The sequence below is a fragment of the Myxocyprinus asiaticus genome, chromosome 32 (genome assembly GCF_019703515.2).
Source record: "Myxocyprinus asiaticus isolate MX2 ecotype Aquarium Trade chromosome 32, UBuf_Myxa_2, whole genome shotgun sequence".
Classification (NCBI taxonomy): Eukaryota; Metazoa; Chordata; class Actinopteri; order Cypriniformes; family Catostomidae; genus Myxocyprinus; species Myxocyprinus asiaticus.
This window is the reverse complement of record NC_059375.1, coordinates 36,617,133-36,632,500: the sequence shown is the minus strand read 5'-3', so window position 1 is coordinate 36,632,500 and position 15,368 is coordinate 36,617,133. Positions and strand designations below refer to the sequence as shown.

Below are 15,368 nucleotides of genomic sequence, written 5' to 3'. Positions count from 1 at the left end.
AAGTTTGTCATTGTGCCACTCATAGCATGATGTATGTGATAAGCCAGTTTTAGGCTCCCATTGAAACTGTTTTTTTTATTTTATTTTTTTTTTTACCAAAATGTGAAGATCAACAAGCTTTTGTTCCTCGTATTTTCATTTTGGCAGCTTCATGCAGGGAATATTCCACATATATGTTGTCACCTTTAGACCGACATGATCAACACATTGCTTCTGAAAGTTCATGTACCCTGAAATCAACTCCATCTAAACGAATTGCTGACAAGTGCCATCTTTCAACAGACATGGCATCAATTTAAGCATGAACACACTTCACTCTAGCTACTAAATGCGCATTGTGTGAGCAGCCTTATGGCACTTTTCCACTGCATGTTACGGTTCGACTCGACTCTGCTTGCTTTACTTTTCTGAGCTTGCTTTTCCACTGCAGTTTAGTGCCGCCTCAACGTGGGTGGGATTATAGGCTGATCGTCATATTTGCGCTGCCTCTACTGCCGTGACATCATCTTAAACGCGACACAAACATTACTGACCATAAACAATAACACGACCGCTAGCTGTTAGCTACTAGCTCATTGTGCTGCATAAAGCAGTTGTTGCATGGTGATTTTACACAAGTGTAACTGTTAAATTGGCCTGGTTGTTTTAGAAGCAAGCTTTCCAGTAGCTGGTCAACTAACTAAAGTGAAGCTTTCAAGCAGAATATAGAGTTAACGTAACAAAACGTACCATCCTCCATTGTGGACTCCAACAACGCAGAGTCCAGGGCACTCTCCCTCCCATTGCTCGCCAGTCTATTGCCATAGATAGCATCCATTTGGTCGAACCACTTCCACTTTTTTCTGTTTGAACCACTCCGGCTGTTGTGGTCCTTGATGGTTCTGTAGTCACTTAAGATTTTTTAACTTTTTCCTACACTGTTGGTAGGTCTGGTGGTAGCCGTGTGCAGCCAACAGCTGAGACACTTCCTGAAGGGCTTTTTCGTTTCGCGTCGTTTGGTTCCTCGCTAATGAAAGGAACGTCTGCACCTCATTTATTGACCATGACGTGGTTTTGCGTACAGCCATTTCTTTTTACAATTCGAAAGTTGTGTGAACAAATGATATTGCTGTCGCTGTTGCTAACTTTAAAACTAGCGGGTTGATGTCCTGTGTCACAAATCCAGTGATGCTGGTAGTGACGATTCTCTCTGACCAATCAGTGATCTGCAGGGTTTTGACGTCACATTTAGTATCGGCTTGGCTCGCTTGGAACCTCGACTGAGGTGGTACTAAAAAAAGTATCAGGTACCAGGTACTATCCACAGTGGAAAACCCCCAAAAAGTCGAGTTGAGCTGTACCGTGCAGTGGAAAAGCCCTGTTAAAGACACGGGTTCTGGTCCCATGGAAACCAGGAAGTAAACGTGTTCACAAAAACAGTCAGAATTTGCATTTGTTTCTCTAAAATGACAGTTTTACTCTACTGAGAGTTAGATTTAGGGTTGGGGTTTGGTTTAGGGGGTATAGGTAATAAAATATGCATCCCTGTTGACTGCATAAAATAATTTACAACTAAAAATACAACTTTTCACTTTTGGCACCATTCTTTGAACAAATCACCTGGAAACTGGAGCTCACACACGTCCATACGTTCAAAAACACTTTCAGCTCAAGACACTGGGGCAGCGAATTGAATTCTGGTATGCACGGTACGCTTTCTAAACTTACTTTTCAAGCAACAAAAATGTTCGACCCACTGTTGTCGAGTTCACCGTGTGATCAGTCTGGATAAAGTGACACAAACGTCATGACATTTTTCTATAAGAGAAGGGTTGTATGTCTGATTTCAATTGCTTACATCATTTACATTCTTGAGGGTCATACCACCGCTTTTATAATTCGACTTGAATCATATATTTTGTCGAAATTCCTAATAAAGCTAGACCGTTTTATTTACTTAACAAAGCCAATCTTGCTCTCACATTTGGTGCTTGGCGAGTGTTAATTTTAGACCCTGGACTGGACCACATGCACTAACCTCTAGGCCACGGCTTTGACATGACTCATATATGATTATAATGGCCAGTGGGAAGGAGGGACTTCTGTTTTGCTCGACTGCCTCTGTTGAATTGTGCTAGTCAGTCTCCCCTTAAGACACTTTCAGATGAAGTAGATGCTGAGAGGATGAGAAGAGGGCTGCTTTATCTTCAGTGTTCTCATTCCAGACAGAGTTGAAGAAATCATGGAAAGCAATTCCCAGACAGGCCAGAAGGATGAGTCTCAGTAACATAATATGAACTGTTCCTTCAGCTAGTCACCCAACAGATGGCCCTGTGTAGATAATGTTATAAATATAGAGGATTGACTGGTACAGGGATCAGACGAGAGAAAGATAGAGAGACAGGCTAGAGCAGTGGGGAGGAAAGACTCTTGAGTGCAGGGTTGTGTGAAAATTGGAATTGTATTGAGCATGCTTTTTAAATTCCAGTTCAAGTCCTGAATTTGAATTTAGGTGGATAAGAGGATCCTGAATTGTAATTAACATTTGAATTTAAGGAAGTAGAATTAAGATGAAATTAAAAAAAATTCACATGACTGCTATATGCAAGGGTGATTCTAAGATTTCAGTCTTAAGCCCTGTTCACACATGCAGCGACTTCTAGCAACAAAGTGACATGATCTCATTAATTTTCAATGAGAGCTGACAACTTCCAAAAACACTAGCGACAGGACCCTCTGGCGACTAGATGTGGGCATGTCCAGTGACTTCAGAAATTTGAGAAAAGTTTTACTTTATGCAAATGAGGAGTGAAGATGGTGTCAGTGGAGCTAACGTCACCTGTCTCCTTTGAGATATTGGTGTCAAGTGCAGACAAAGCAGAGAAAGTTAAAGATTCTGTTTGCGTTTTTACTGTTCTATGTTTTGTCTTTAACCATATGGATATAATAAAAATGAGGCATGGAAAAGAAACTGTCAGCAGCCTGAGTGAGTTAAATGTTAATTTTAATGACTGTTAAAATGACACCCTCCTCCTTGTCACACACTTATATAAAAATAACTGAAACCGCTTGAAGAACCATAGACATAGACAAACTATATGTCTTCAGAACTGTCTATTTGTTTGTTAAAGTTTTTTTTTTTTTTTCTGATTTATTCTGATCAAGTTATCTGAAAACATTATGACTGACATTTTGAAGTGCTGTATGGCAAAATAAAAATCTGTTTTGATATTGCTGATATTAAACTTAGTTTAGATAAATTCTTTGTATTGCAATTTAATTATTTCCCCTTAATGTCATTTTTTGGAGAGCGAGCCAATTCCTAACTTTAATTTTGTCCAACTTTGCTAAAGAAGAGAAAAATAGTAAAGGAGGATAATAAAGGCTTATAGAGTTGAAAGAATGATCTGAAGTGATAATGATAAGGAATGTTTGGTGATATAAAGATCTTGACAACATCTACATGCATTTGCACCCTAAATGGAAGGACACATTTATATCAGCAATCAAAGCTTTGGCATAGCTTGAAATACTACTGCAAAACGTGCCCTTTACTGCTCCAAATGTAAGATTAGATTATGGAAGAAATGTAAGCAGAATCATAAATAATATTACACTGGCATTGTCCAAATGAAAGAGCTCCAGGGAAATCTATATGTCTCACTATCTGCTGACCTTAAAGTTCAGCATTTTGCTTGCCATTTATTCACTGCCTGGTTACCAGAATCATGGCATTCCTGTTAGTAACTGCTGTTGTCTGCACATTTTCTGAGTTCTATCTCTCTGTCCTTATTTCATATTCTGAGCACCAGAGTAATACAAAAATTGCTTCAAATTTTAAGCCTGGGGCCAATTTATACTTAAAAAAGGAGTGCGTCTCTTGACCGAGACTTATTACTTGTCTGTTTGAGCAGTGGTCTGTCTGTGTGATTTTTCTTTTTTCTTGGATAAGATGGCAGTTTCAATAAGGCGCTCAGCTCCCTCATGGCCCTGTGGCGAGCATGGGAGAAGGGAATGGATTTCACAAGGGAGGGCCGTGCTCGGGGCCGATGAAACGCAGGCAACATGTTTGCAGAGGTGAGATAAAGCTTTTTATTTTGGTTTTCTTGCTGTTTTTAGTAAGGACTGCGAATAGTCCTTAAGAGTTCTGAGTTGGGTGGCAAAAGTATGATTTCTTATACTGAGTAATAAACATGACCGATGTTGGGGAAGCTATTTTGAAACTGTAGCTTGCAAAGCCTCTGAAAAAGTGAGCCTGATCTCATGAAAATTTATACTTTCTGCTCTTCATTTATTTCTTGTATATATTGGGTTGTTTACTTGAATAATTATTTGAAATACCTAATAATTACTGATACAAATTTGAAGGCTATATACCATTATTATGTTCATACTTTACATTTCAAATAAAACAGTGTGTTTAATAGCATATTATGTATAGTATCGAAACTGGTATCAAGAACCATGAAATTTTACTGGTAGGCATTGGTATCGACTACTGACATTTTGTTATTGTGACAACCCTAGTTCTAATAATATAAGTTTATACGTGCAAACGCACAATTTATACCGTTATAACTGCAATCCACCCGATTTTAATGTGCTTTTTAAATGGTTTAAATTGAATCAAAAATAATTACTGAGAAAATATATGCGCCATCTGGAAATTACAGACATGGCTCCGGCAAATTGCTTCTTTTCATTTTTCTCTCCCTTTTCAGCCTCTGATTAACCTTGAACTTTCCACATTGTACTTGGAAAAAAGTAATTTCAATGAGACGGAGACCAGGGGCCTGTCTAAGCCATTAGAAAATAAATGACTTGTCGGCGTAAGAAGAGAGTGAAAATAAGAAATTCTCTCTTTTTCATAGTCCATGTATTTGTGAAAGGCCATCTATATCGTGTTCCTGGCAAGTTCCTGGTAAGCAGGGAACTCTGGCCCTGATGTGTTTGCACGGGGCTGAATGCTAATGAAGATTAATTGTGGAAGGAAAAGAAAATAATAATAATAAAAAAATAGTTGCTTTTAAAGTTCTGCTCATAAATGTATATACCCTTTGTAGAAGTTGCAAAATGTTTATAATTTTTATAGATAAGAGGGATCATACATTAAAAAAAAAAAAAAATAAATATTGTAATTTTTTTAGGACTGCTAAGATTATACTATTTGACACTACAGATAGTTAAATATATTACACAAGATAAAATAATAACTGAAAGTACCAAATTATCCTGTTCAAATGTTTGCAAACACTTGTGGTGAGGTGAGAGCTGCAAGGGAATATTGCCTCTGCCTCGGAAACAAAGAAAAAGTCATTTTGGAGAACAACAGTGTATATTTTGTGTGTGTGTGTGCTTTTGTCAGGTTATGAATATTTCACCAACTGGCAAAAAGATAATCAGATTGCATCGCTCTCCTGCTGATGTGTGTGAGAGATAGTAGACTATCAGAATGATAAATACTTGTATACGTGTTTATTTTTCTTACACTGACTCATTTCCATAGTGTTAATGATGGTGAGTAGAGCGAATGTACACACACAAGCACACACACACACACACACACACACACACACACACACACACACACATGAAGGCATAAAAGGGAACAAGCTGTTTGGAAGTGTAACACCATATTAGATTCTCAGGCAGCAACGGCTTTTGGGAAACTAAATTGGAGGAAAAGTGTCAATGACAATTTGAAAGTTAATTATATTATCCCTTAAAAATGAAAAAGAGGCAATGACACTGTGTGAGCTGCTAGTACTCTGTGTAAGAAGGATGAACAGATATTTTCTCTCTCATTTGTGTTAAGTAATGACTCTAGTTTGGGATGATGTCGGGCTTGCTGGGCTTCATCGGATACTTATGAATTTTAAACTAGAAAAGGAAAGTTTGTCCAGACAAACTTTGAATGTTGGCTTGATAAAACCTTGTCTGCAAATTTAAAATGGTTTGAAGGTTACTTTGAAGTCTGAAAGTTAAATAGGCTTTGTGTACTTCTTTGAATACTTTGAGAGACTTGAAGTTTGAACATCATAAGCCTTGTCTAGTTTGAATACTTGGGCCATTTGAATAGAGATATGAAGTTGAAATTGATGTAGGCTTTATTATGAAGTTGCGATGAGGGTGTTCTGAGTGGCTTTTAGGGTGTTGCTAGGGTGTTGCTAGAGTGTTCTGGCTGGTTGCAAGGCAGTAACTATACAGATACAGAATCAGACTACACTGGTCCGGTTGTATGTGTTTGATTCACTTAAAAGAACCGCTCATAAAAGCAAACTTGTCACATAGGATGAATGTTACTGTGACGAGGAGGAGGGCTAATCAGCCGAGGAGAGAGATAAGTGCAGCAGGATGCGGCAGTTCGAGAGAGAGAGCCACACGCAGCTGCCATGTGTGCGTTTGTGTTGTGTGTCTTTTGGTTCATTATATATTATTTTGACTGTCCAGCCGGTTCCCGACTCCTCCTTTCACATTTTTAACCTTGTTACAATAACTATAACTTAATGTTTGCAAATTGAGTCTTATGTGCCACATTTCCTGATGAAATTAACACAAGATGTGTCACATTTTCTGATGAAATTAACACTAGAGGTGCTACAACATCTGTGCGCTTTATTCACTTTCACACAAATCATGACTATAAAAGCTGATTTTATAAGACTTTATAAAACACTTATTTTTGCACTATTACTCACACACTGCTATGTTATTTGAAAAACTATACATTTTAACGCTTGTATTAGCCATCTACATTTACACATTCATTCCAATGTGATTAACTTGTGTGTTAGCTCACCTGAGAGATTGTTGGACTTTGGATTCGGAAGATCGAGGCTCAAACCCAGCCAGGCACGGAAACTGACATGTGAAATGAAAGTGTCATAGAAGCGACACAAAATCTTGGTTCCTTCAGAAAGTGTGCTTTTCACATTTGTCACATTTGCATTCGTGGACACTATCAGTTAGATTTAGGTGTTGGATTGGGTTTTGGATATCTGTTTTGTTTACCTCTCATTTGCTCTCTGGTTTAGGTTAAAGTTTTAGGTTAGGGAGGCACGTTTTACTGAACGTGAACGTTACATTTATATAGTGCTTTTCTGACACTACACTCAAAGCACTTTACACAGTGAACAGGGGACTCTCCTCAACCTCCACCAGTGTGCAGCATCCACCTGGATGATGCAGCGGCAGTCATAGTGCGCCAGTACGCTGACCACACACCAGCTATTGGTGGAGAGGAGAGAGTAGAGTTATAGAGTCAATTAATGTATTACTCATTAAAACCTCCATCTAATGTTTACTGTAAAAACCTTGTCTGATTACAAAAACATTTAACTTGCTTTTGGTGCCCCCCGCTGGACATTTCACCGTGAAACTGCAGCAAAATGTGTTATGAAGCACTTAATTTTGTTTTGCAAAAATGTTGCCATGGTCAGGTAATGTTTATGAGATCAGGCTGCATAAATCGTTTGGGAATCGGACTACACTGGTCATGCTGTATATTTTTTATTCTCTAAAAAGAACTGGCTCAAAAGAGTAATTTCTTTTCGGGGTTCAGACAGCACTGGTCATGTAGTATGTTTTTGATTCACTAAAAAGAACCGGCTGATAAGATTAATTCATTCGGGAATCAGACTACACTGGTCTGAGCAACAACAGTAATGGCTTTGTTAAGCAAACATAATATTTTTGGCTTTTTGACTCTTATTGAATATTCAACAAACCTTACAAAAACTTTTACGAAGTTCATATTAAGCTACTACATGACTTTGGTGTTTTTGTACAATTTAAGTATTCCAAGACCTTAGTTGGGTCCCTGTAACGATTTATCTACCTCAGAGTGAGAAGGCTAAAATTGTATTCATAGTACAACCACTTCCACCATAAAAACAACATAACCACAGTGTATCTGACCATGACTCTTGGCATATTTACATAAATACATCTGTTAATTCATCCCTCTATGCACCTATAGAATGAATAAGGAGGAATGCAAGATAAATTTGGAGTAGAGATGCGGAAGGTCATGATGGAGGGCAGATGGCATTTGCATACAGCGTGCTGACTCGGAATCAATAAGAACAAAACCTGTACATCTTATCGGCCATGCATTGTCCATGTCCTCCATTATAAGTAGGCAAAATCACATCAGGAATAACATGGTATGAATTTATAAGAGCCTTTGCCACACTTAGTCCTCTTTATGCTATTGTCATTTGTTAGATATGACCTCTGCTTTGCTTCAGAGAAGAGATGCTTCATTTGTGGCAAACCTGAATGTGGAGAAATGCAAAGATTAGGCAAGTCTCAGAAGCATTGGCAGCACAGGTGTTGAATATTGTAGGAAGTGTTTCATTAACAATACATAAATAATGAATGATATCCTTCAACACATGTAGATCTTGAAAAGAACAACACATTGGAAGTTTAAAAAGGTCAATTAATACATTTTTTTTTTATTTTTATGCTAAACACTGTAATATTTTACATTTCCATTACCATTTCCAACATTCTCTATGGGCCTGAGAATTAAACTGAGAATGTTTTTTTTTTTTTTTTTTTTTTTTTTTGCTGCTGTGCCTTTCAGAAACTTTGATAAGAAATGTGCAACAGCACTTTGCAGCAAGCTGCATGCTTGCTGTCATGTCCAATATAGTTTTTAACTGTCCCATTCTTCAATAACAGTCTCTTTGCCAGGCCTGTATTACATTGTAATTCACAAAACAACCTGCTGAAATGTGCCACACAAAGTGTTACAGTTGAAAGGAAACGGTCAAGGACGTTGTTAAAAATAAACTTTAGTCGATCCTTCATAATGTTGGGATGCTTTGGAAGGATACACAGAGTTGTAGGGGCTACACACAGCCACAGACAACACATGATTTGGCACATTTTCCCACATTAACAATAGTTAAGTTAGCATCTATCCTGCTTTTTCCTCATTACCTCTCTATGACTGGGTGGGCCAAGTTTCTAATCACCCAATATGCCATCAATGCCATTAATGTGTAAAGGTGGGTGGTCATATGTTGATGGGTTGCATTTTTTCTGTGCTGCTACAGTTGCGGAAGTCAATCTAGTTTCAATAAATGCTCTTTTTGGACTAAAAAAAAAAAAAAAAAAAAAAAAGAAAGGTTTTGAGTCCTAAAAGTTCCAGTATATTTCCGTAGTACATCAAGCTCTTTTATCTTAAAAGAACAAGGAAGATTTGATTCCACATGGTATGACCTCTTTAAGAGGAAGTTGGGGAGCTGATTTGGTTACATGTGAAATAATGGCTATGCTAGTCAAGACTGCTGTGAACACTATACATTTTCCATCTTTGTCTTGAATATCACAAAAAATGGATGTACTTGCAGTTGTACATCAAAGCAATATGTGGGCTGTGTAGGATCAGATTTATCTATATGCCAGCTGCGGCAGCGTTGAATAATAGAGGATTGCCCTATTATTTCTGCCTGGGAGAATGAAACGTTACTCTAAAGTTCCCCACAGATGGGAAACTACAGAACAATTATAGTCAAAACATGTCCTTGAGCTGTTTTTTTAAGTGCACGCACTGGTAAGGATGCTGGAATGCACATTGTTTATTCTGAGAGATATTGTATCAAAGATTCAAAGCGGTAGGTGTTGACTTGCTCACATCTGAATAGAAACATTGCAATTGTTTGACTTCAAGTGCAAAGTCCTCTGAAATACCCCCAACCCCCCCACACATTTTGTTAAAATTATTTACTATTATGTTGTTCCAAACCTGTATTCTTTACGTGTGGAACATAAAAGGAGATATTTGGCAGATTGTTAGCCTTAGTCAACATTCATTTTTATTGTATGGAAGGGAAAAATAAAAATATGCAACGAAAGTGAATGGTGACTAACATCTCCTTTTAGAAAGTCACATTGTTTTGGAACAACATGAGGGTGAGTGAATTATACCAGAATACATTTTTTTTGAGTGAACTGTCCTTTTAAATGGAAGGAAAATGGAAGGAACAGCTCTGCTGTGCTAATTCTAATTACATTTATTCATGGTCGAATGTGGGCGAATGTGATGGAGTGGAAATATAATTTTACAGCCTGTAAGGCTTTTAACTCCTCTAGCAAACAAAAAGAGGGATGTGAGCACTTGTGCGTGTGTGTGGGCCCCACTCAGACCATAAGACTGCCAGGTTTGAGGCCCCAGTGGTCATGTGATGGAGCCCTGTGACAGGTCAAGGACTCTCAGTTGGGCTACAAGTGTGTAAACATGGTAAAAGTGGCAGGCACTTCTGACCTGATATAATCAGTGTGCTTACACACAATTAGAATTACAGAAAAGAGAGAAACAGAGTGAGATAGTAACAGAGCTACATTCAAGCTAACTGATTTAGGCACTGTGGGAATACAGCTTGACCCATTAGTGAACAAAGAAGACCAGGAGTCAAAGTTGAGTTTGAGAGAGAGAGAGTTTACTGAAGACAAAGTTCTCCACATTTTCAAAGGCAAAAGAAAGAAAAAGAAAATGAGTTGTGGACCTAACCTCAACCTAAATTACAAACTAAATTACAAATATAAAGTTTGTAACAGTCAGCCTATAAGGGTCAGAGGTGAGTCATAAATCAATCTCCTTTAAAGGAATACCCGGGTTTAATACAAGTTAAAGGGATCGTTCACCCAAGAAGATGTTTTGCCATCTGAGATGTTTAACTTTGTTTTCTTCTGCAGAACACAAAGATTTTTAGAAGAATATCTCAGCTCTGTTGGTCCTTTCAATGCAAGTGAATGGTAGCCAGAAATCTGAAGGTCCAAAAAATCAGATAAAAGCAGCATTAAAGTAATCCATAAGACTCAGTTGTTAAATCCATATATTCAAAAGCGATATGATAAGTTTGGGTGAGAAACAGATCAATATTTAAGTGATTTTTTTACTTTAAATCTCCACATTCAGTTCTGTCACATATGTAACATCTCAAAACACTCCTGGAAACATAATAAACAATTTGATAAAAAAAATAATTTATTTACAATTTCAAAACTTAATCCCGCTGTCCTCATATGTTGCTATCAATTTTCTGGAAAACTATTTTTTCTAGATTTTTTGTTTTGTTTTTTTTGCCGTGTTTATTAAAAGCTATTAGTTACAAATAAATAAGGGAAATTGAAAATGCACACAACAGTCATGCTTGGGTCTCTGGAGGATAAACAAGCAGTCAGTAACACAGGTCTAAAGTACAACATGACATAACAGTAACACTTCCAGAGACAGTTGTGTTATGTAGTCTAATGTTGTACTTCAGGCTTGAGGGACTTCAGCCGTTCTTATATCATTTTTCAAGTTGGACAATCGTAACTTACACATCACTAGTCTATAAGATTAGGCTCATTTGAGATGCCAGATGCCTCACCTTGAAAGCAGACGAAAGTAGATGTGTGCAGTCGGGGAGGAGTGAAATAACTGCTGTCAAGTCAGACAATTCTCACTTCTTGTAGTGGATCATCCGCTACGAAATCAAAGGCAGATGTCGCGTGATTCATGTGCTTTGTTGTTAATAAATGGATGCAATTTCAATTCTGTTGCTTTTAAATGAAAATGAATATGATGAACAAGACACTCAATGTATCTATTATTTAATTCCCCCCATAAGACATGTCTTTCCATCCATTTTAAATTGAATAATGACATGTATTTTAGATATTTCAGATGATAAAAATCGCATATCCCATACAGAGATTGCACTGTCAGAGTGTTGGGAATATTCACATATAATTTAGACAAATGAAAACATGATTTAGAGATAAAAAGATCAAAAATTTTAGAAGAGAATGAAACATTATGGTTGTTTAAGCCAATGAGCATTAAGCTGTGTCATCAGCAAGTCATTTCCCATCGTGCTTGCAGTTCGCGCAGCTCGTAAAAAGCAACTGCACCGCCTGGCTGCTACAACTGCATGTTCCTCGCTCTTGCAGGACATTTTTTGACATATGTCATCATAACATCACAGCAAGTCGGACAGACTTCTAACCAGCATGCATCTGCCAGCGATCACCAGTGATCGGTTCTGCGCAGAACTTGCAATCTCAAACAAGCTTAATAATTCAGTAACTGGAGCCTGGGTAGCTCAGCAAGTAAAGACGCTGACTACCACATTTGCAAGATCGAATCTAGGGTGTGCTGAGTGACTCCAGTCAGGCTTCCTAAGCAACCAATTGGCCCTGTTGCTAGGGTGGGTAGGGTCACTTTGGGTTAACCTCCTCTTGGTCGCTATAATGTGGTTCTCGCTCTCGGTGGGGCACGTGGTGAGTTTGGGCTTGGATGCCGCGGAAAATAGCATGAGCCTCCACAGTGCTAGGTCTCCGTGGTAACGCACTCAACAAGCCACATGATAAGATGTGCGGATTGACTGTCTCAGGGGCCAACTGAGATTCATCTTCCGCCACCTGGATTGAGGCGAGTCACTACGCCACCACGAGGAATTAGAGCGCATTGGGAATTGGGCATGCCATATTGGGGAGAAAAGGGGAGAGAAAAAAAAATTATTCAGTAACTACTCCAACTGATGTATAAGTGTATTTGATTAACTAAAAAGAACTGGCTCATTAGAGTCATGCGTTTGAGAATCGAACTATACCGGAAGTGCTGTATGTTCCGCACTGTGGATTTAAAAGAACTAGATCATTGCAGTAATTTGTTTGGGAATCGGATTATACAATAAGCACGGTATGTTTCAAGCTGTAAAGATACAAAAGAGCCGGCTCATAAGAGTCATTCATTTGCGCTGTGTTTCACGCTGTAGATTCAGTAGAGGGCAGTGCTGCCACTGAATTGCACTGCAGGAAACACTGTCAGAGTATTTTACTACAGTGTTTGGAAAATTGCACGTACAAAAAATGTTAATGGAACCGAAAGTCCTGAAAATCATACGGTTTCAGTTTTTAAAAATAAATAAAAATGGAACAGTTCTGGTCAGGAACTGGTTCTCAGTACCCAACCGTACTCTCAAAACTCCTAACAATCCCTGCAATAACATCTTTAGATAGAACAAAACAGAGGGCTATCTTTTCCTCAAGGTTGAGGTAGACCTCACTGGAACAAAGGCCTTAAGCCAGGTGGAACACACATGATGATAGAACAATACCTCCAAACTGACCAGAGCAAAGCTAGACTGAAATATACTTTTTTTTTTATGAATGCTAACAATGAATTTGTGTCAGTAAATACATGTGATACATTAGTGACCTAAAACTTAAACAATAAAACTCTTGCTTAATTTAATCATAATATGATTGATGAATAAACTACAACTCACATGCATATTCGTTCTCTGGAGAACAAGAGCATGTTCTCTGGTTCTCTCAGAGACCAAACACAAATGACCTGTAACATTCATAATTATACACATAACCTGAATAAATGCACATGATTAAGAAGACAGTGACTTTTTCCTTTTTCTTGTATCCAAAGATAAAGATAGTTAGAGTAGATAGTTAGATAGTTGGAGATAGCTCCAGCTAAATATTTAAGGAATAGTTCACCCAAAAATTCAATGTTGTTTTAAACCCATATGTCTTTCTCTCATACATAGAACACAAAAGGAGATGTTACACAGAATGATCCATTATCATTGTTGTCAGTGAGTTTCATGTATAGCCAAAAAGATGCAATAAAAGTAAATGGTGACTGAAGCTAACAGTCTGCTTTAAAGTCATACATGTTTGGATGACAATTGTTTTTTTTGTTTGTTTTTTTTTTGTTTGTTTTTTTTGGGGTGAACTATTCCCTTAAGCCCTTTTAAATGTCCCTTTCTACACTGTGAGCATCATATTCACAATATGCAGATCTTATTCCTTTCTCCAGCTTAGCCATCTGCTCTTATATTCACATGTTCTTTATATATTTCTGAGACAGAAGAACAACTGAGAAAGAAATATGATCCTCTCAGTACATTATCTGCAAAAAAAAAAAAAAAAAAAAAAAAAGAAAGAAAGAAAAAAGTTCAAACAAATTACTGCACAGAACTTTTATAGAAGTTTAGTAATTATCTGTTCATGATATATGATGTCAAATCAGTTCTGCGGAACAGAGTAAAGGCAAATGTGTCAGAAAACACAAATGGTTTCACCTACGTGTCACCTTCACTTAAAAAAATAGCAGCACTTGATGAAACTGGAAGGTGTTGCATTTTGGCAGTGTGATCATATTAAGTTTAACCTTGTCTCAGATGCGTTAAAAAGAGAATCAGAAACAGCTGCAGTGAGCCTGTGAATATTCAGCGCTCATACGAATTGTGTGAACTCATCTGCACTGCTCTCGCATAGCCATATTTTTAATTATTGGCAAGTAAAGTAAACACACCAAACAGCTGGTCAAATACACTTGGTCTGGGAATTGATCAGAGAATTTATACTTGATCTGGGATTTGGTTTATTTATTTATGTATTTATACAAGATTCGAGCTGGGAATTGGTTTATATGAGCAGATATGTATTTCTATTTAACTAATGACTTTAACTTTAAATGCACACATAAAACATATATATATATATATATGTATATATATATATATATACATATATATGTATATATATATATATATATATATATATATATATATATATATATATATATATATATTTTTTTTTTTTGCAAGCAAAATACTGTATAAATTGACAGAAATCCATTGCCTTGCTTCAATGAGTCTTACAGTTTAACAAAAATATTGTCAGGAGTAGAGGTTGACCAATAATGGATTTTGCCAATACAGATAACTATGGTGGCGGAAAAGGGTGATGACCAATTAATTGGCCGATAGTTTTTAAAATCGATTTATAAAATAAAAAAAAAATTGCTTAGGTTTTCCTCACTATAATGGGCACAGACCTAAAGACTACAAAAGTCCAAAATGAATAAAATCCCAGATGCAGTTTACTATTCAATATATATAATACTGTCAAAGATAAAAGATTTAGATAGCAAATCCCCACAAGGTGACCCTCCCGTAATCCTCCATCACCGACCACAGAGGAACATGGCAGGAAAAGAAACTATCCGTATAGATTTTTGCAGATAACCGATAGTTCGAAAATCAACCATCGGCACCGATTAGTTAGTAAAACCGATTTATCGGTCTACCTCTAGTCAGGAGATACTCCAAACATCTTTTAAAAATTAGAACACACCATTCAAGCCTAAGTCTATATTCATGCCTTGTTTATCATATCCAACTCTTAATTCTTTCTATAAAAAAGTAACATATGAAATTGACAAAATTCTTCCTTCTAAAAGAAAATAGGAGTATATTCTTTCAAAAGAAGAAACAATAGCCTTGGAATGGCTCTCAAATAACGACAATTTCTTAATAAAAAGAACGGATAAGGGAGGAGCTGTTGTGGTATGGAGTAGAGACCAA

General features: G+C 37.3%; 2 protein-coding genes across 3 annotated transcripts in view; one reads left to right on the top strand and one right to left on the bottom strand.

The window, feature by feature from the left end:
* Window positions 1-15,368, top strand: part of LOC127423658 (uncharacterized) — a 622,288-nt gene that overhangs the window by 159,741 nt on the left and 447,179 nt on the right. The gene's annotated exons all lie outside the window — the stretch shown is intronic.
* The window catches only part of LOC127423662 (60S ribosomal protein L38-like), a 175,525-nt gene that overhangs the window by 52,576 nt on the left and 107,581 nt on the right, over window positions 1-15,368 (bottom strand). Inside the window, exon 1 of one of the 2 annotated variants that reach the window (XM_051668172.1) lies at window positions 8,706-8,716. The exons of the other annotated variant lie outside the window; for it this stretch is intronic. The gene's annotated coding sequence lies outside the window, so the exon portion shown is untranslated. Of the gene's footprint in view, window positions 1-8,705; window positions 8,717-15,368 lie in introns of those variants that run through there. 2 annotated transcript variants of the gene reach the window in all.